We start from the raw sequence: 20,410 nt of genomic DNA, 5'->3' as shown, positions 1-20,410 counted from the left end.
AGAGATTGGATTAATGTAATATATTTTTCTTTTTTTTTTTATCTCCTTTTCCCCTGCCTTTTTCTTCTACTTTTCACTTTTGAGTCTTTGTCTTATTTCTCTTTCTTATTTTTTATCTGGTTGACCAGGGATCTTCAGACATATAACTGCATAAAATATAACTAACATACAGCAGGATGCCGTGTAAGTGGAAACGAGTTCACAAGCTGAATATTTCCCCATGATCCCGATATTAGGAAATGGTTAACGGACCTGTTTTCTTCATGTGTTAATCTTATCTACTGTCCATCTAAACAGTTATGTTATGCAGCTGTTTTTAATGGAGAAGCATCTTCTTTATTTTTTATAGCATGTCTGAAATAGAAAAACAAGTTACCTGCGCTCTCTCCTTTATCCCTATGTATTTTTAAACAAATGGAGGTCTTTTAGTTACCTCCAATGGCCATGAGAATGACCAATGGCCCCCCTAGGCCCCCCTAGGGGGGTCTGCCTTGATGTTGGCAGGTGGGCTCATCCTCTCATGGCCATTGGAGGTAACTAAAAGACCTCCATTTGTTTAAAAATACATAGGGATAAAGGAGAGAGCGCAGGTAACTTGTTTTTCTTTGGTTTTTACTAGATAGTGGGGCTGATGTGTACTGTAGTCATTGCAGCCGCCCCGTAGTGATGGGAGTGAGCGCAGGACTTTTCTTTCTGCATGTGTCTGAAATAGAGATCGGAGGGTTCTATAAACCTTGTTCTCTAAATCCACTCAGTTAACCTTCTCACCTGCCACTTCATGTTTATCTATACAAACTGTCCTGCAGGAAATACATGCGCTTAAGGTATGATCTGATTTTAAAGAATATCGTAATTTGATCAAACATTTCAATATTGTGACAAGTATATCTATTTTGAATTTTAGAAAAAAATCGACAGGTATTAGCAGTTGTTACCGTTAGAGTCTGATTGGCTATACAAAGATCATTTTGGAGATTTCATGGTTTTGAAAGGTTGTTCCACAGTTCTATATTAGAAGGTTGTCTTACTTTAAATTCAATCTCTACATATAAACATTTACATGGTAAATCTCACAAAATACATGTCTGTTCATCCTATAATAAATTCTCTCTGGTCCTAGACACTTTCTAGATTGGGTGTGATATTAGAAATAGTTTCAGAATATCTTGCACATTGTTACCGAACCTGCTTTAGATAAATGTAGCCGACAGATTAAATGAATCATGTAATGGGATAAAAAAGTGCAGAAAATTAAACATATTATGTTTTAGATATTATAATGGACTGTGAGCAGGATTGATCTGACATCCTGCTGTCACTTATTTGTCTCTTCCGTATTATATATTAATCTCATTCTATCTTCACTGATCAGCCACAAACGCAAAACCACCTACCTTTTATCATGTAGGTCCTGTTCGTGCTACAAAAACAGCTCTGATGTGTCCAGATATGGACTCCACAAGACCTCTGAACATGTCCTGTGGTATCTGGCACCAAGACATAGCAGAGGATCATTTCAATTTTACAAGTAGAAAAACATTGAGGACAAAAACTTCTCAAAGAGATAGGTAATTTTACTGTGATTTTTTTTTTTAAATTAATTATAATTTAAGAGACCTGCCTGACAACCCAGACATAAAGTCCAGAGAATTGAATTGGCAAGCCCTATATTGGACCCTTTAACTTTCCAAAACACCATAAAACCTGAACATGTAGGGTACTGTTGTACTCTTGAGGCTTTGCTGAACACAAATATATGTTTTAAACCACTAAAACTTGATCTCATCAGTAAACTGCAGTTTTTGTGTGAACAAGGCAAAAAACAAAAAAAACGCTAACTTCGGCTAGTGTTTGTGTCTAAGTGGCTACTACAAAAAGACTGAACATACCTCATTTTGAATACCCTGGGTTGTCTACCTTTGCAAATGGTATGCCCCGATGGGGATATTTCTCATTTATGGGCTGCTATATGGTCTCAAAGGCAACATAACCTATATGTCAAGTTTCAATGTGTAAAAAGCCCTATATTGACACTGTAACTTTACAAAACCCCATAAAACCTGTACATTTTAATCTGGAGACACTGCTGAACACAAATATGAATGGCTTAGAGAAGTGCAAAATATAACGACAATGATATCATCAGTGAAAGTGCTGTTATTGCGTAGAAAAAGGGAAAAATACAACTATTAATGCTAGCTTTGTCCAGAGTTACGTCGCTACTAAAAAAAGACTGGACATACCTCATTTTTAATACCCTGTGTTGTCTACTTTTGTAAATTGAATGCCATGATGGGGTTCATTTTCATTTCTGAGCTGCCATAGAGTCTCAGAGTCAACCTAGGCCCAGCAAATTAAACTGGCAAATTTCAATGCGTAAAAACTGAAACACATAGCACAAGTGTGTGTGTTTTATTGCAATAAAAGCTAACAGTATTACAACATAAAATGCCACAGAACTTGAAAAATAACATTTCCTAACATTTTTAGTTTTTATTCATGTTAAATTATGTTTCATATTTCAATATTTGCTGTGAAATGAAATCCTTATTTATCCTGAACAAAATGATATATCATAAGTGTGGGTGCAATTCAAGTTTTTTTTTCAAGTTTTGTTTTGATCAGAATGTGAACAATTGCCTCTGTCCTTAAAGGGTTAAACACCCCACATTTTAGGGTTGTATTAGTTCAGATGCTGTTTCTAGGCATTCATATATTGTTTCCATTAAAATCATGACTTGTTATTGTGGATTGAAACTCTTATCAATCACTGGATAAGCTTGATTGAAGTTATATTCCGAATAATATGTTTAGCAGATGATTGTCTCACTATCTTATTATATTCGATTTTTTAATTAACTCGCAGCAGCTTCAGCTAAAATCTCACTGATCACAATTGGCAACTTTTTGCTCTCAAACAAATAAGACAAACATTATCAACAGAGTGACGTGTGTGTTTTTACCCACATAGGAAGGGCAGAGGTAAAAAGAGAACCAATTGATGTTTTTTTCTATATTAAATACTTAGAAAGACCTTGAGTATGTAACTCACTCAGCCCTGTCAGCCTGTACAAAGTGTATGAGTAAGCATGCTGTGTGCAGACACAATGCACATATGTTGCACAGAACTGATATTACCATCCAGGAAAAGGGGTAATCCAGTTGACTGATTGACAGCACAGAGAGGCGGTCCCAGACACAGAAAATCTCCAACATGAAACATTTTGACAAAGAAAGGCTACAGGAAAAGGGTGTTTGTGATATGACATAATTATGGTGCTAAGAATTTCCATTTAATGATTGTCCTGAAGTAAGACTTTCCTAATTTAAAAGCACGCAAAATAATTGGATTTGGGTTGTTATTATATTATATTTGCAAAGAGCATGGTAGTAGTAGGATCATTTCTTTGTATGTTATATGTACGTTAAATGATTAATAGTGTGATCATTACTTTCTTCTGAGGGTCTCTTCTGATAAATGTAACTAATAGAGCATTATCCACATTCAATGCATTGAATTTGTTCATCTATATGATTTGCATTTCACTGATGATTTTTTTTTTTTAAATGAATGTAGGAAAAATTACAAGTAGGAGATGAACAAGTCAAACGTACAGGAGTTTTTTATGATCGGATTTGAGAACATCCAAGATGTCAAAATGTCACTCTTTATTCTTTTCCTAATAATTTATCTTGTGACATTATCTGCAAATATAATGGTTATCTCGATGGTATCCATTTGTAGAAACATTGACTCTCCCATGTACTTCTTTCTCGGCCATCTGTCTTTCAATGACATGATCATCATCACAAACATTGTTCCTGAAATGCTTTATGTTATATTAAAAGAAGGAAGTACCATATCCTTTGCTGGCTGTTTCACTCAAATTTACTTTTTTTCCCAATCAACCGTTACTGAGTGCCTGCTTCTCACTGTAATGTCCTACGATCGATATTTGGCCATCTGTAACCCACTGAGGTATTCTTCTGTCATGGACCTGAAACTTTGTGGTTCTCTTGTAGCTTCATCTTGGGGATTTGGAATACTTGCTGCATTACCACAAATTATTATTTTAAACCAAATTACATTTTGTGGGTTAAAAGTTGTTAATCATTTTTTCTGTGATTTGATACCAGTACTCAGAGTTTCTTGTTCTGGTTCATTAGCTAATGAAATAGTAATCATTGTTATGTCTGTTCCAGTTACATTTGTCCCAATACTTTTTATAACTGTGACATATATCAATATCTTTCTTGTAATTATCCGGATCTCTACCACCACCGGGAAACAGAAAGCCTTCTCCACCTGCAGCTCCCACCTGACCATCGTATGTCTATATTATGGGACAATAGTATTTAATTATGTGGTCCCACCTAAAGAAGAATATTTGGGTTTACAAAAACTGATTTCTGTGCTTTATACTATAGCAGCCCCTTTATTAAACCCCATTATATACAGTCTGAGAAATGAGCAGTTTAAAGAAGCAATAATTCAATTTATTCTGAAAAGAAAAAGTGAAAAATAAAGATCAAACTAGATCAAACTGCAAATATTTACTTTAAATAACATAATAATGTATTTAAACAATTCAAACAGTACATTACATTTACCACATTTACATATAAATTATTATTATTATTATTATTATTATTATTATTTTGTTATTATTTATATAGAGCAAACAAATTCCGTAGTGCTTTACAATGGGTGGACGAACAGACATCTATTTGTAACCAGACAAGTTGGATACACAGGAACAGAGGGGATTTGAGGGCCCTGCTCAATGAGCTTACATGCTAGAGGGAGTGGGGTAAAGTGACACAAAAGGTAAGGATAGTATTAGACTAGTGACAGTTGCAGAAGAGGAATCAGTCTGGAGCTATTAACAGTTTAATTGATACGCTTTTATGAAGAAGTGAGTTTTTAATGATTTTTTGAAGCAGTGGAGACTGGGTGAGCATCTAACGGAGGAGGGAAGCGAGTTCCACAGGAACAATGCAGCCCTGGAGAAGTCCTGAAGGCGAGCATCAGAGGTGGGAGTACAGACAGAAGATAGACGTAAGTCTTCAGCAGAGCATAATGGCCTAGACGGGACCTACTTGTGTATTAGTAAGGCTAGATAGGTGGGAGCAGCATTATGTAGAGATTGGAAAGCAAGAACCATAATTTTAAATTGAACCCTATATCTTACAGGAAGCCAATGTAGGGACTGACAGAAATGTGAGGCATGGGAGATGCTGGCGGACAGGAAGATGAGCCTCGCTGCCACATTCATTATGGACTGTAACAGCACAAGTTGGGAGCACATAAGACCACTGAGAAGTGGATTACAGTAGTCAAGGCAAGAAAGGACAATGGAATGGACCAACACCTTAGTCGCATCTGGCGTTAAGTAGGGTTGGATGCGTGCAATGTTTTTGAGATGGAAACAACATGGTTTGGCGATAGACTGAACATGAGGCATGAATGAGAGGTCGGAGTCAAAGAGAACACCTAGGCAGCGGGCCTGCGTGGTGGAGCTGATGGTAGCACCGTTGACTTGGAGGGAGACAGACACAGGAGTAGCAACACTTGAGGGAGGAAAGACTAGAATTTCAGTTTTGGTCAAGTTGAGTTTAAGGAAGTAGGCAGCCATCCAGTTAGAAATAGCAGAGAGGCAATCAGAGACACTAGTCAAGAGGGTTGGGGAGAGAACAGGAGAGGACAGGTAGCTGTGCGTGTCTTCTGCATAGAAATTATATTGGAAGCCAAAGGAGCTAATGAGTAGTGATGTCGTGAACCCGATATTTTCCGTGCGCGAACGGCGACCGGGAACTTCCGCAAACGTTCGCGAACCGGCGAACCGGGCGAACCGCCATTGACTTCAATGGGCAGGCGAAATTGAAAACCCACAGGGACTCTTTCTGCCCACAAAAGTGATGGAAAAGTTGTTTCAAGGGGACTAACACCTTGACTGTGGCATGCCGGAGGGGGATCCATTGCAAAACTCCCATGGAAAATTACACAGTTGATACAGAGTCTGGTTTTAATCCATAAAGGGCAGAAATCACCTAACATTCCTAAATCGCAATGAATATGGATTGACACCTGACATATGACATATTGACACCTTGACATATGGATTGACACCTGTCCTCAGAGCCCCTGATGCACACTGAAACAGAGAAGAATAGAGACTGTTCCCCCTACATAGGGTCACTTGGCAGGTATGGATTGACACCTTTCCTCAGAGACCATGATACACACTGACACAGAGCAGAATAGAGACTGTTCCCCCTACATAGGGTCACTTGGCAGTTATGTATTGACACCTGTGCTCAAAGCCCCTGATACACACTGACACAGAGCAGAATAGAGACTGTTCCCCGTCCTCAGAGACCATGATACACACTGACACAGAGCAGAATAGAGACTGTTCCCCCTACATAGGGTCACTTGGCAGATATGGATTGACACCTATCCTAAGGATCCCTGAAACACACTGACACAGAGCAGAATAGGGACTGTTCCCTCTACATAGGGTCACTTGGCAGATATGGATTGACACCTGTCCTCAGGGACCCTGATACACACTGGGGGGGACCTACTGTCCTCCCCCCCCGGCCCCCACCCCTGCGCGGTGGGTGGGGGCCATAAATCGCAATGGGGGGACCTACTGTCCTTCCCCATCCGGCCCCCAACCCTGCGCGGTGGGTGGGGGCCATAAATCACAATGGGGGGACCTACTGATAGGAGTGGTGTACTATTCTTATCAGTTTAATACCTGTTGCGTCTCCTATCAGTGGACATGTATATGGCAGCGATTTTAGGAACCGCACACCTGGGACCCGAGCAAGGTCACCTCGTTCAACAGGCTACAACATTTGTCCCTGGAAAACTATGCTGGACATTATGTACAACTTATATGGATATGGCAACGATTTCTGTAACAGGGAGATGGAAGAAGATGCTTGGTCGGTCCTCTTACTTGAAATTTGGGGCACTGCGCGGGCAATCTAATGTGCCACCAGATAGGAGTGGTGTGTTTAGTATTATTCTTATCAGTTTAATACCTTTCGCGTCTCCTATTGATACCGGAGAAACTGACGGAAGCCAAGCACAGAGAGATGGACACAGGTTTCTTCAGGAAGGAAGAGATTCTTTATTCGATTCACCGAACGAGACTCAGAGGGACTAATGTCACCAAAATACAACAAGATCTGAGCCCCGGACAATAGTGTAGGCTCCTTATATAGGCATGTAACTCCTCCCATAATAAGCTCCACCCACACATACTCTTACCCAATCAATCGAACAAGAACTAACTTCCTGTTTGACCGCATGGCTTGCCCAGCACAATGGAGGAGGGGAATACTACATCCGGTATCCTCGCACATGCTCCGTACACTACTGATTGTATCTTTGCCACGTGCAACCAACCGATCGATACACCAGTATATGCACGTACACATGCCATGTGGTAATCTCGGCCTACTAAATTTATTTTTACCGAGATTCCACCACATTCCCCCCTTTGATGCCTCTGATATTTTCACAATTCCGCAGGCATCACTTAACCATAGTTTACTTACACCTCAAGTTGCCATGAACCAGACCAGAATCTGCGATCAATGACATGAATCTCTCAACATTCCTCTTCCTGCACTGGTTCTCCCTGATTTAGAGCCTCATATCTATATATGGCCATTATCTGTGCAGCAGCCTTTCTTTCTGCTCTATTTTCTATAATTACCTGCACAGACCTAACTACCAAAGGAACAAGACATGGTAGGAGAAGACACAGCATTAAGATTAGCATGACTCCACCTACCAATGCCTTAAGTCCTCCAAACTGCTCATACCTATTACCAAACCAACTACTTGGATTATACCCTTTCCATACCTGAGTAGGCACATGCGCTAGTTTAACCATATGGCTAGTAAGCTCAGCTATTGCTTGCCCTTCATCATCTATTTGAAGACAGCAATTGCTTAGGTTAAACTTCCCACATACACCTCCCTCTACTGCCAATAGGTAATCCAAAGCTAATCTATTTTGGTAAACGGCTGTCCTCATCCTAGTATTATGCTTCGCTAGGAGATTGAGCGCTTGTGATGTCTCATTGGTAATTATCTCAACCACTGCCTGTAACCTTATAATACGGTTGAGCATATATATTGGGGTTCTATATCCAAAAGTACCATCCTCTGCCCATGTAGCTGGCCCTTAATAATCTATAATACGCTGGGGAGGCCAGTCATTATCTTCCCAGGCACCTATCTCTAGGGGGCCCCTTTTCTTCCTATGATTCACATCATATACTTTAACTCCCAAAGTCTCTTCTGTTTCAATAGGCAACAAGAAGAAGGATGGTTTGAGCATACCTAACACACATGCCCCTTCCCAGTCCTGTGGTAACTCCGAATAGGCTTTCTTACCACAGATCCAGTACAAATTTGCCGGGGCTTTCCAACTAGATGTGATAGATAGATCAAACCACACGTCCTTTAAATTGGTATAACTTGCAAACGGGTTAGGTGGTTCTGAGACATTTGAAGCCGACCACCAGGTTGTATTCTTTGTATTATCATCATAAGCTTTTTGCCCTAGACAAGTTAATTCTCCTACAGATGTATTAAACATTATTCATTTCCTTGCTATGCAAACATAACCTATAATGGAGGTCTTTAATCGCCACTCAGATTTACCTCTAACACTCATTTGATAATCGGCTTGAGAAGATATTATTTGTTCAATTGTCTCAGAACCAGAATACATTACCTCCTTTGCTTCCAGGGCCATTGGTCTCCCATGTTAGTACCTCCACACACATAGCAGTTGGTCACATTAAGACTACCAGCAATACTCTCAGCTAGATCAATAAACAGGTTTTTAGCATTATGGGGGATCTTAATTTCTACACTCATCTCTTCATAAAAAGAATGGAAAACCTGATGAGTTTGGGATGCTACGGTATCGGTCTCTACCCCTATAAATAATATTGTCCCAGGATCCAAACCCGTCTGAAACCCAAATAAGTTTCCGAACCTATCTATAAATTGTTCAGGATTATTAATAAGTATATGGACTGGGTTACACTCCATAGACTTACAACATGGTTTGGTAGGCAACTTAGTAACAATCATATCCCTATCTACTGTCTGTCCCCAAGTTGCCCACCCCACACAAGACCAATATGGACAATAATTATAATCCCTATCTGGGCATTTTGGATTTACGTACTTGTTTTTACTACTGGGACAAATATACTTATCATTAGACCCATACGTTCTCTCCCACTTAAGATCCCCACATACATTCCACGGTTTTCTACCACTTGATATCGCCTTAAATGCATCAAATAGCAGAACACCCGAAGAATGTACGGTTTCTAATACTGTTTTATTTATTAGGTTCCCCTGTGGGTTTCCATTCCGGAGGGTCAACCAAATTGTACGGGGTTGATACTCTGGATTGAAGCACTTAGGTTCTCCTACTGCTAAATGGCATACACTATACTCTATACCAAAGTATCTACACCTAGATACATATCATTTACAATCATATTGTGAATGTCAAATAAGGGTCTGGGAAATATGATTACCTGTTATAGTAGTCGTAATGCAAACCTCACAGCTAGGTGTGTCGGTACCTCTACCTTCCTGAATAATTAAAATCACAAAAATATACATTATCAAAAGCACTTCTTTCGACGTTTTCATCCTCAGTCTTCGTCCGTGCGATGGCACCTCAGCTTCCAGGCAGTAAGGGCTGCAAGGAATGGAGTTCTGCAGGTCCTCTCTTCCCTTCACAGAGGTCCCTTCAAGACACCCTGGCTATGACACGTGGGTAAGTGGTTAGGCTTTATTATGGCCGTCAAAACACTCACTTGCTGATCTCTTTAAACACACTTGAAATCCCGATATCTCCTCGTCACTCCGACTGAGTCGTGCGCTTTAACCGGATCTTGCAGGGATTCTCTGGATCTGTTGTAGCTTGCCAAGAATCTACTGCTGCTGGTTTAACCCTGGAGTGATGAATCCACGGAGTCACTTCAGCCACCTTTATAGCTGTAGGGGTAGACAAAAGAACAACATAAGGACCCCTCCACTTAGGCCCTAACGGTACACTGTTCCACTCTTTAATCCATACTTGATCTCCTGGATGATAACTATGAACAGGGGTATAAATATTCACAGGTAATCTATCTTGTACCGATTTCTGTACCTCCTCCATAGTTTTACCCAACTCTACAACCTGCTGCCGGTTAATTCCTTCTCCCGACTGACTCAAATCCCCCCTTAAGTTACCAAGTACGGGAGGTGGACGCCCATACATGATTTCAAAAGGTGAGAGACCCATCCTTCTGGTAGGTGTACTACGAATACGCAACAGAGCTATGGGCAAAAGAACATTCCACTTAAGCTGAGTCTCTTGACACATATTTGCCAATTGGTTCTTAATAGTTCTGTTCATCCTTTCTACTTTACCAGAGCTCTGAGGTCTATATGCCGTATGAAGCTTCCACTTAATACCAAGCATATGAGTCAGTTGTTGTAGGCACTGGTGAACAAAGGCTGGACCATTATCCGATCCTATAGAGCATGGTAGTCCATATCAGGGTATTATTTCTCGCAACAGGAATCGTACAACTTCTCCTGCTTTCTCTGTACGAGTAGGACATGCTTCTACCCACCCTGAATAGGTACACACAACTACTAGTAGGTAGCAAAGTCCACCGGATTTAGGCATTAGAGTATAGTCTATTTGAAGATCGGACATAGGGAGTCCCCCCATATACTGGACTCCCGGTGGTTTCACTGGTCCTTGCCTTGCATTATTCTTGCCACATATCACACATCTTCGTACAATGGCTTGAGTCAAGTTGGACAATCTTGGTATATAGAAATGTTTCCCGAGAGATTCTTCCATACTATCTCTTCCAGAATGTGTCCCGTTGTAATAGTTCTGGACAATTTCTACAGCTAGTGATGCTGGAATAACTATTCTTCCATCTTCTAACTGATAACATTTGTTCTCCAGGTATTTCCCAGTTTCAGTCTTTATCCACTCTTCTTCTTGAGCTGTATAAACTGGAGTCCATTGAGACAGTGGAGTCGGTATAAGAGCAGCTATATGTTCCACATACTCCTGTCTTCCTGATTCAGCGGCACGCTTAGCTGCATTATCTGCCATCCGATTTCCTTTGGTTACGTCACCATCTCCTTTCAGATGCGCCCAACAATATATGATACCAACTTCTTTCGGTTCCCACACGGCTTCCAGTAGTTGTAATATCTCAGCTGCGTACTTGATTTCTTTACCCTCTGAATTCAATAATCCTCTTTCTTTATACAAAGCTCCGTGGGCATGAGTGGTTAAAAACGCATACTTGGAGTCCGTGTAGATGTTCACTCTTAAACCTTCAGCCAATTGTAACGCTTGTGTGAGTGCAATTAGTTCTGCCTTCTGTGCCGATGTTCCTTTTGACAATGGCCGAGCTTCTATCACCTTGTCTATGGTTGTTACTGCATATCCTGCATAGCAAATCCCTTCTTTCACATAACTACTGTCGTCCGTATAGTACTGGACATCAGGGTTCTGGATGGGAAAGTCATGAAGATCTGGTCTACTTGAGAATACTTCATCCATCACCTCCAGGCAATCATGTTGACTCTCAGTAGGTTGTGGCAAAAGGGTAGCTGGATTTAAGGTGTTAACAGTCTCTAAATGCACTCTTGGGTTTTCACACAACATAGCTTGATACTTAGTCATGCGGCTGTTACTAAACCAATGATTGCCTTTATAGTCTAGCAACGTTTGTACTGCGTGCGGGACTCGCATATAGAGTTCTTGACCCAGAGTGAGTTTATCAGCTTCGGCTACCAGCAGGGCAGTGGCAGCTACGGCTCTTAGACAAGGTGGAAGACCACTGGCCACTGCATCCAGCTGTTTGGACATATATGCAACAGGTCATTGCCATGATCCCAAGTACTGTGTCAATACTCCCACAGCCATTCTTCTTTGCTCGTGTGCATATAAGTAGAATGGGCGTGTATGATCAGGTAGACGTAATGCTGGGGCACTCATCAAAGCCTTCTTAACATCTTCAAATGCCTTTTGCTGTTCAGGGGTCCACAGGAAGGGATCGTGTTCTGTACCTTTTATAGCTGCATAAAGAGGTTTCGCCAATATCGCATAACTGGGAATCCATATCCTACAGAAGCCTGCTGCCCCCAAGAATTCTCGCACTTGTCTTCTATTCTTGGGTATTGGTATTTAGCATACAGCTTCTTTTCTCTCTGGTCCCATTATTCTTTGACCTTCAGAGATATGGAATCCCAGATACTTGACAGTTGGCTGACACAACTGAGCTTTCTTCCTGGACACCTTGTATCCTGCCTTCCAGAGAATGTGTAGTAAATCATGTGTTGCTTGCTGACAAATTTCTCTAGTAACTGCCGCTATCAACAAATCATCGACGTATTGCAATAGTACACACTCTCCTGGGATGGACTTGAAATCCAGTAAGTCTTGACTTAAAGCTGATCCAAATAGGGTAGGTGAATTTTTAAACCCTTGGGGCAGTCTTGTCCAAGTCATCTGGCGTTTCGAGCCCGTTACAGCCTTTTCCCATTGGAATGCGAAGATACACTGGCTTTCCGCAGCAATTCGAAGGCAAAAGAAGGCATCTTTGAGATCTAAGACAGTAAAATAGGTAGCCCCGCCTGGAATTAAAGCAAGCAGGTTATATGGATTGGGCACAACTGGGTGTATACTTACGACCGCATCATTGACTGCTCTCAAGTCCTGCACAGGGCGATACTCATCTGTACCGGGCTTTTGAACAGGCAACAATGGGGTGTTCCAGGGGGAAGTACAGAATTTTAGGATACCATACCGTATGAACTTATCCAAATATGATTGTATGTTCTTCTTGGCCTTTTGTGGGATGTGGTATTGTCTTAGGCTCACTGGACCCCAAGTTTCAGTTCGATTCGAATTGGTGGAATATTGCGAGCAAGTCCTGGTGGGTTGTTCTCTGGTATATTGAACAAGGATTCATCACTCTTAGGGTTTTGGCTAGTCAACACTGTATAAAGTCGCCACTCTTCTTCCTTTGGTACAGATATTGTCATTATACCTGAAGGTCCGTTGAACTTTAAAGATGTTGTTCCATTAGGTAGAAACGTTATCTGTGTAATATTGTGCCGCCAGGCAAACTATTGTACCGCTTCACCTGTAGCAGGTTCACTTATCGGATTGAAACAATCCCTGCAATTACACTATCTCCGTATTAATGGAGACGAGCTAGGACAAGTGATACTAATTAGTGTTCTTAATGTGTGCTCTTGTGGTTTTACTTTTTTAGTATTAAAAGTTAAGTTTTATATTTAAAGTGGTACACACTATTTGTACCACCGACTGCCCGCCCCCCCCTTCTTTAAGGGACGTACACTCTTCAGGACACTCTACCATAATTCCTTTTCTCCTATTTTTTGTCTCTTCTTGTTGTTTAGACAGTGCTTTACATTTAACATGGAACTGTGGAAAATGGGATTTTAACATTTTAGCCCATAACAACTTTATGCAGAAAAGTAGGGCCAAGCAAGAAATATTGTTAATTTGAAGAATCTTTCAGCTGTTTTGGACTGTAATATGAAATTCCCCTTTCAATTCCCAGTAATTCCTGGTATAGTGGAGAGCCCTGATTCATTTGAGAAAATAATTCTTGTTAATTCCCATGAAGATAATTATTCGATAGTCTTCTGGAAGCACTTCTGGTACAGCTTGGAGACCTCCTGGGGATCCACATGTTCTGTTGTAGATATATAACAGGCAGACTGTTACTGATCTGGACACATCTCCTGACCGGTCTGTGTGGTGGGATTGTCAATCGACAATTTCAATGACCTAGAACACACAGGTTAATATATGGAGTTTTTGAAGAACCTTCAGCAATGGGAGAACATATCGACAGCATCAAATACATGGTAATATCTCTTACATTTATTCCATGATTAATGAATCATAGTACACAGGCATTTATAATAAAATATCAGCTTATACAAAGCACTATATTCATTGCAAATGAAGTCATGTGGGTGGAATGAGAAACTCTGAGAGCACCAGGATAGCATTAACAAGTCTACATAGAAACAGCATTCTATCATCTGTGTCTTTCTTATAGTGCACAAAAAACACCCTTTATATATTTGTTAAACAAACATATATTGCAGTTTTCGTAACATTTTCTATGTTTTCTGGAATGTGCATATTGTGAATAATTAATCAATATAAAGGTGAGGATAGGCAAAATATTAGTCCACGTATTGGATAACAGGAAAAGTGAAAATTGAAGATAACCAGAAACTTGTTAAAAGCAGATCAGACCAATTATGTTCTCATAGTCTAAAAAAAACTTAATTTGAGTTTAATGGCAGAATGCTGAGGATGTCTGGTGACATTAAAGGGACAGTCCAAACACCAACACAACTGCAGTTTATTGTTTATTACAGCGTATTGAATTTATACAAGTTTGTGTGGCATCACAGCTCAGTATATTTATATTAGTTTGTTTATTGCGCCACTTTTTAGTTAATTCAAAAGCGGCTTGACAAAAACTCTTTCCACCACAATTGTAATGATCTTTTATTATAAATAATCTGTATTTTTAATGATGCTTATAATGTCTCTTTAACTGTGATTTTCAAGAGATTGGATTAATGTAATATATTTTTCTTTTTTTATATTTTTTTGCCCCTGCCTTTTTCTTCTACTTTTCGCTTTTTGAGTTTTTGTCTTATTTCTCTTTCTTATTTTTTATCTGGTTGACCAGGGAACTCTGGACATAAAACTGCATAAAATATAACTAACATACATCAGGATGCCGTGTAAGTGGAAACGAGTTCATAAGCTGGATATTTTCACATGATCCCGATATTAGGAAATGGTTAACGGACCTGTTTTCTTCATGCATTAATCTTATCAATTGTCCATCTAAGCAGTGTGTTATGGAGCTGTATTTAAAGGAGAAGCATCTTCTTTATTTTATACATGTCTGAAATAGAGATTGGAGCATACTATAAACCTTGTTCTCTAAATCCACTCAGTAACCTTCTCACCTGCCACTTCATGTTTATCTATACAAACTGTCCTGCAGGAAATACATGCGCTTAAGGTATGATCTGATTTTAAAGAATATCGTAATTTGATCAAACATTTCAATATTGTTACAAGTATATCTATTTTGAATTTTAGAAAAAAATAGACAGGTATTAGCAGTTGTTACAGTTAGAGTCTGATTGGCAATACAAAGATCATTTTGGAGATTTCATGGTTTTGAAAGGTTGTTCCAAAGTTCTAAATTAGAAGGTTGTCTTACTTTAAAATACTTTATTTTTACAGTGAGAAGCACGGAAGCGCATCTAGCGTCTGTCAATGAGACAGCCACTAGAGGCTGGATTAACCCTATTGTAAACATAGCACTTTCTCTGAAACTGTTATGTTTACACCTGCAGGGTTAACCCTAGATGGAACTGGCACCCAGACCACTTCATTGAGCTGAAGTGATCTCGGTGCCTATAGTGGTCCTTTAAATACTTAGAAAGACCTTGTGTATTTGTGACAAACTCCCCTCTCCAAGTGAGTTTGCCACAAGCTCTTGGAGGAGCCTGCTTGCCAGTCTCCTGCCCACAGACTATGGGCCCTGCAGGGAAACCTGTAAAACACTACCAAACTTTACCGGCCGTTAGCAATGATTTCATGGAACTGTTTTGTGCATAGGACCATGTGTACGGTCGGTAACACATATGACTTCCAGGAAATTCCTGAACCCCTGAACTGATCTGGGTGATTTTTGGATATGTTGGTCACCCAGATCAGGGGTCTCAGGGGATGTAATATGTGTGGGAGTGCCTCACATTGTAAATGTGTTATTATTGGTGTGACGGACAGCTGGCACTCCGACTGAGTACCTCCGCCAATCGATGCGCCTAGTGCTCGCTGAGGACTCCAAACACTCCAACCGACACCATCAGCACTGCAGACCCCACTTCCAGCGATGCAGTTGCGCCAGGGTCTCGCCGTCTCCACCCACCCTGGACCAAGGCCAGGATCCAGCTTCCAGTGGGTGAACCTCTCTTTCCCCAGAGAGCAGAAACAGGAACAAGCTCTTAGCAGAGCTTAGTGGTCATACCCTGGGGAGTATAGTGATTATATCAATCCCCCAAACATGAGCCAAGGCTTCAAGAAAGGTACAAGATTATCTGATTTTAATGACCACACACTGGCTTTTATGCAAGTCCCCATGCAATGGGACATCCCACAGGGTGGGAAACAGTACAACCAATAATTTACAGGAAAACCGTAAAACACACCCAGCACAAACATAAAATTCCTCCCCTCTGCCTGTGATATAATTACTGAACACAGTGGGTTAATGCAATTTATCACAGGCAGGAAAAATACACTTTTTATACATATACTGTAACGTTAAAAATATGCATCATATTCACATACATATTCAGAATCAGCATACTTTAAATATAAACATAACCAAAAATCATACAAATCCCCCCAGTAGATAAAAAGTTAGCTGGGAGTTCCATTGATTTGGGCTGTGCGGTCAGTCTATTTTACACAGAAAAATGACTAAATCCTATTCGAATGCACGAACGGGGCCATTCATGCATTTAGCTCAGTATAGCAGTGAGTTCAAACTGCCGAACGGGACTTAGTCTCTGCAGCTGAAAACGGAGTGTAGGAGAAGGTAAGGGTCAGCGGTGTTTGTTGAAATGTGTAGCCGATTTCAGTTCCATGGATTTGGCTACTCATACCGCTGACCTCGTTCGAATGAACAAAGATGGCCGCCGCCACGTGTTGGTTTGTCGAATGGCGGCCACTTCCACTACTTCGGCACTTCGGCTGCATCCGAAGTGCCAATTTAAAGCTGCAGAACTGCTCCAATACAATTTAAAGGGGCAGCAAGTCTTTTAAAATCCAATCTGCTAAAATATTCTTTAATAGGCAATATCTTCCAGGGGCCATAGTCTTAAAGGGCATTGTTCCCAAAAGCCACAGTATGACCCTAGATGGTTCTTAAAGGGCCAGCAGCAGCACAACACAAATCCATTATGCCCAAATCTTGTCCTTAAAGGGGCATATCTTACCGGGAGCATTATCACTTGGCAAGAGTATGGCAAGCAGTCCTCTCCAGGCACAAGTGGCGAGGTTAATTTCGCCACAATTGGTTTGTATCCCTGTCCCCAACAAGGTCCATGTGGGCGTACACCTTGCTTGGGGATTGTCATAAAAGGCCAGTGTGGCACCATTAACATCTATTCTAGCTTACACTCCAAAACTGTGTGTCGTCCTGTTATTGAAAGGAAAGAAGATTTACTCCTGTGTCTGCTGTTCCAGCTTGCAGGGGATTTAACTGGGAAAGTCCTTGTAAAGGCTAGAGCTAATGCCCCATTGGCTCCAGGAAGGAGTGGTTCCAGGGCCCCAGTCAAGCCATGGCGACTGTGGGCAGAAGTGCTGCGGTTTGTCCCCTGTTCCAGCTAGGAAGCGGTCCTTGGCGGAGGTACCCAGCCAGGGGTACAGGGAGCTCCGTTACATTGGTGGCAAGCGGTGGGATGGCTTACTAGCCTTGGGAAAACCAGCACTACTGCAGTATGGAAGGCAAGTACAGCCGGCCAGTATCCAGCTTCAACGCCAGACTCCAGCAGAGACTACAGGATGTGCTGCTCAGTATAGAGTACCCTATCCCAGAGAATAGAGAGACAGAGTGGAGGCAGGCGCTTTGAACAGATCTCTGACAGGAGGACCTCGACGAAATTCGACCCTTCCGGAGTGAGGAAATCCTGACCACCAACCAGCGCCAAGCGGAACAGCTAGAGCTGCGTTCCTGGGAAACCAGCCCTCAGAGGAATGGGTAAGCTAACTGGAGATGCTAGTTGGGCTGCATGATTCCTACTGGGCCCTGCGGTGGCATGCTTACCACCTCTACCCGTGGCTGATCGAGTACAAGTGTATTGAGGGGGTAGACTATGATGGCCCTGGTTTGATGTGGGATACAATTGAAACTAGTCTCTGGTTCAGACAAACCGACATTGCTCTCTTCTGGTCCATCCGAGCTTAGCGGGCAGATAACTGGGACCTTACTGAGATCGCTGCCATTCAGCCAGACCTATCTTTTCTTGCCAACCGGGAGTGGGAACTAGAACAGCATTATGTTTGCCTATTCCAATGGGTAACGGCACTTGTCTCTGACATGATGGAGCTTATGGACTGTGTACCACCGGGAGCGTTGAGTTTCGTCCCTCCTCCCCATTAACTAAGCCTGTCATCTGGAGACCCGGGCACTGTACCACCTACTTCCCAACCAGCCCCAGAGATAGAAGAACTTATCAACTGGTCCTGGGAAGACCCCCAGTTTGCAGGTGGAGATAGGAGCAAGGTCTCTCCACCAGCCCTACATGGATGCTGGGCAGCGGGCCCAGATCTCCAACCCCAGATGGAGATGTTAGGAGTGGGGACAGTCGGTCTCTCTCCCCAGCGGCAGACAGAGTTATTGGGAGTGGAGACGGTCGGTCTCACTCCCCAGCGGCAATATGAGGTCCAGGGAACAGAGACCCCCGGTCTTGATCCCCAGAGGCAGTGTGCATCCCAGGGAGAGAAGTGTTCCGTCCTTCCTGCCCAGCTGCAGTGTATCATACAGGGAGTGGAGCGTGTCACCCTTCCTCCCCTGTGACAGAGTGTGTTATTGGGAGTGGAGATGGTCGGTCTCCATCCCCAGCGGCAGAGTGAGTTACAGGGACTGGAGATGGTTGGTCAACCCAGGGAGAGGAGAGTATCATCCTCCATCTCCAGCAGCCAAGGGTGTTACAGGGAGTGGGAAAAACCGGTCTCACTCCCCAGCCGCAGTGTGCATCACAGGGAGAGAAGTGTGTCATCCTTCCTCCCCAGTGGCAGCGTGTGTTATTGGGAGAGGAGACGGTCAGTCTCTCTTCCCAGCGGCTGGGGAGACTTTCCTAATTTAAAGGCACGCAAAATAATTTGATTTTGGTTGTAATTCTATTATTTACTAAAATCCATCAGAGTCTATGGGAATAGTTGTGGACTCACTTCTATAGCCGGGATATCTATAAAGTCCTGCAGACTGTGGGAACTCCGGTCTAGAGGAATGGGGTTTGTGCGATATCCGATTTAGTATATACTGTACTACATATTGTACTTTTCACTTTAAACTTAATTTCGGATACCTTTGTCACTCCCATTACCTCTGGAGGGTATCCAATATGCATCTACCCAGTTTTTAATTAACTTGTATTTTCACGAGTGTTTCACTGTTATTACACTTTGTTTTGTTTTGTCCGTAAGCGGCTTAATAAAGGTTATACCTTATAATTATTCTAATATTTTAGAGATATCTTCTGGTGGAATGGATGTCCAATTTTTCCATCTCTAGTGGAACAACCATTTCACTTTAGTCTTTTTCTTTTGCTTTAACTACTGTATGGGGTTCATGCCCTCTGATATCTCTGTAACCCTTTAGGAATTCTGATGTGGGCTCAGTCCACTTTTAATATTTCCTTTCTTGTCTCTCGTAATTCTATTATATTTGCAAAGAGCATGGTAGTAGTAGAATCATGTCTATGTACGTTATATGTACGTTAAATGATTAATAGTGTGATCATTATCACTCTTCTGAGGGATCTCTTCTTATAAGTGTAACTAATAGAGCATTATCCACATTCAATGCATTGAATTTGTTCATCTATGTGATTGCTTCTGCATTTCACTGATGATTTTTTTTTTTTTTATATGAATGTAGGAAAAATTACAAGTAGGAGAATGAACAAGTCAAACGTACAGGAGTTTTTGATAATCGGATTTGAGAACATCCAAGATGTCAAAATGTCACTCTTTATTCTTTTCCTGGTAATTTATCTTGTCACATTATCAGCAAATACAATGGTTATCTCGATGGTATCCATTTGTAGATACATTGATTCTCCCATGTACTTCTTCCTCGGCCATCTGTCTTTCAATGACATGATCATCATCACAAACATTGTACCCAAAATGCTTTGTATCATATTTAAAGAAGGAAGTACCATATCCTTTGCTGGCTGCTTCACCCAAATTTACTTCTTTACCCAATCAACCATTACCGAGTGCCTGCTTCTCACTGTAATGTCCTACGATCGATACATGGCCATCTGTAACCCACTGAGATATTCCTCTGTCATGGACCTGAAACTATGTGGTTCTCTTGTAGCTTCATCTTGGGGATTTGGAATACTAGCTGCATTACCACATATTATTATTTTAAACCAAATTACATTTTGTAGGTTAAGAGTTGTTAATCATTTTTTCTGTGATTTGATACCAGTTCTCAGAGTTTCCTGTTCTGGTTCATTAGC

This window comes from Pelobates fuscus, chromosome 3 (genome assembly GCF_036172605.1).
Source record: "Pelobates fuscus isolate aPelFus1 chromosome 3, aPelFus1.pri, whole genome shotgun sequence".
Lineage (NCBI taxonomy): Eukaryota > Metazoa > Chordata > Amphibia > Anura > Pelobatidae > Pelobates > Pelobates fuscus.
The sequence above is the reverse complement of the archived record's forward strand: the minus strand, read 5'-3'. Positions refer to the sequence as shown.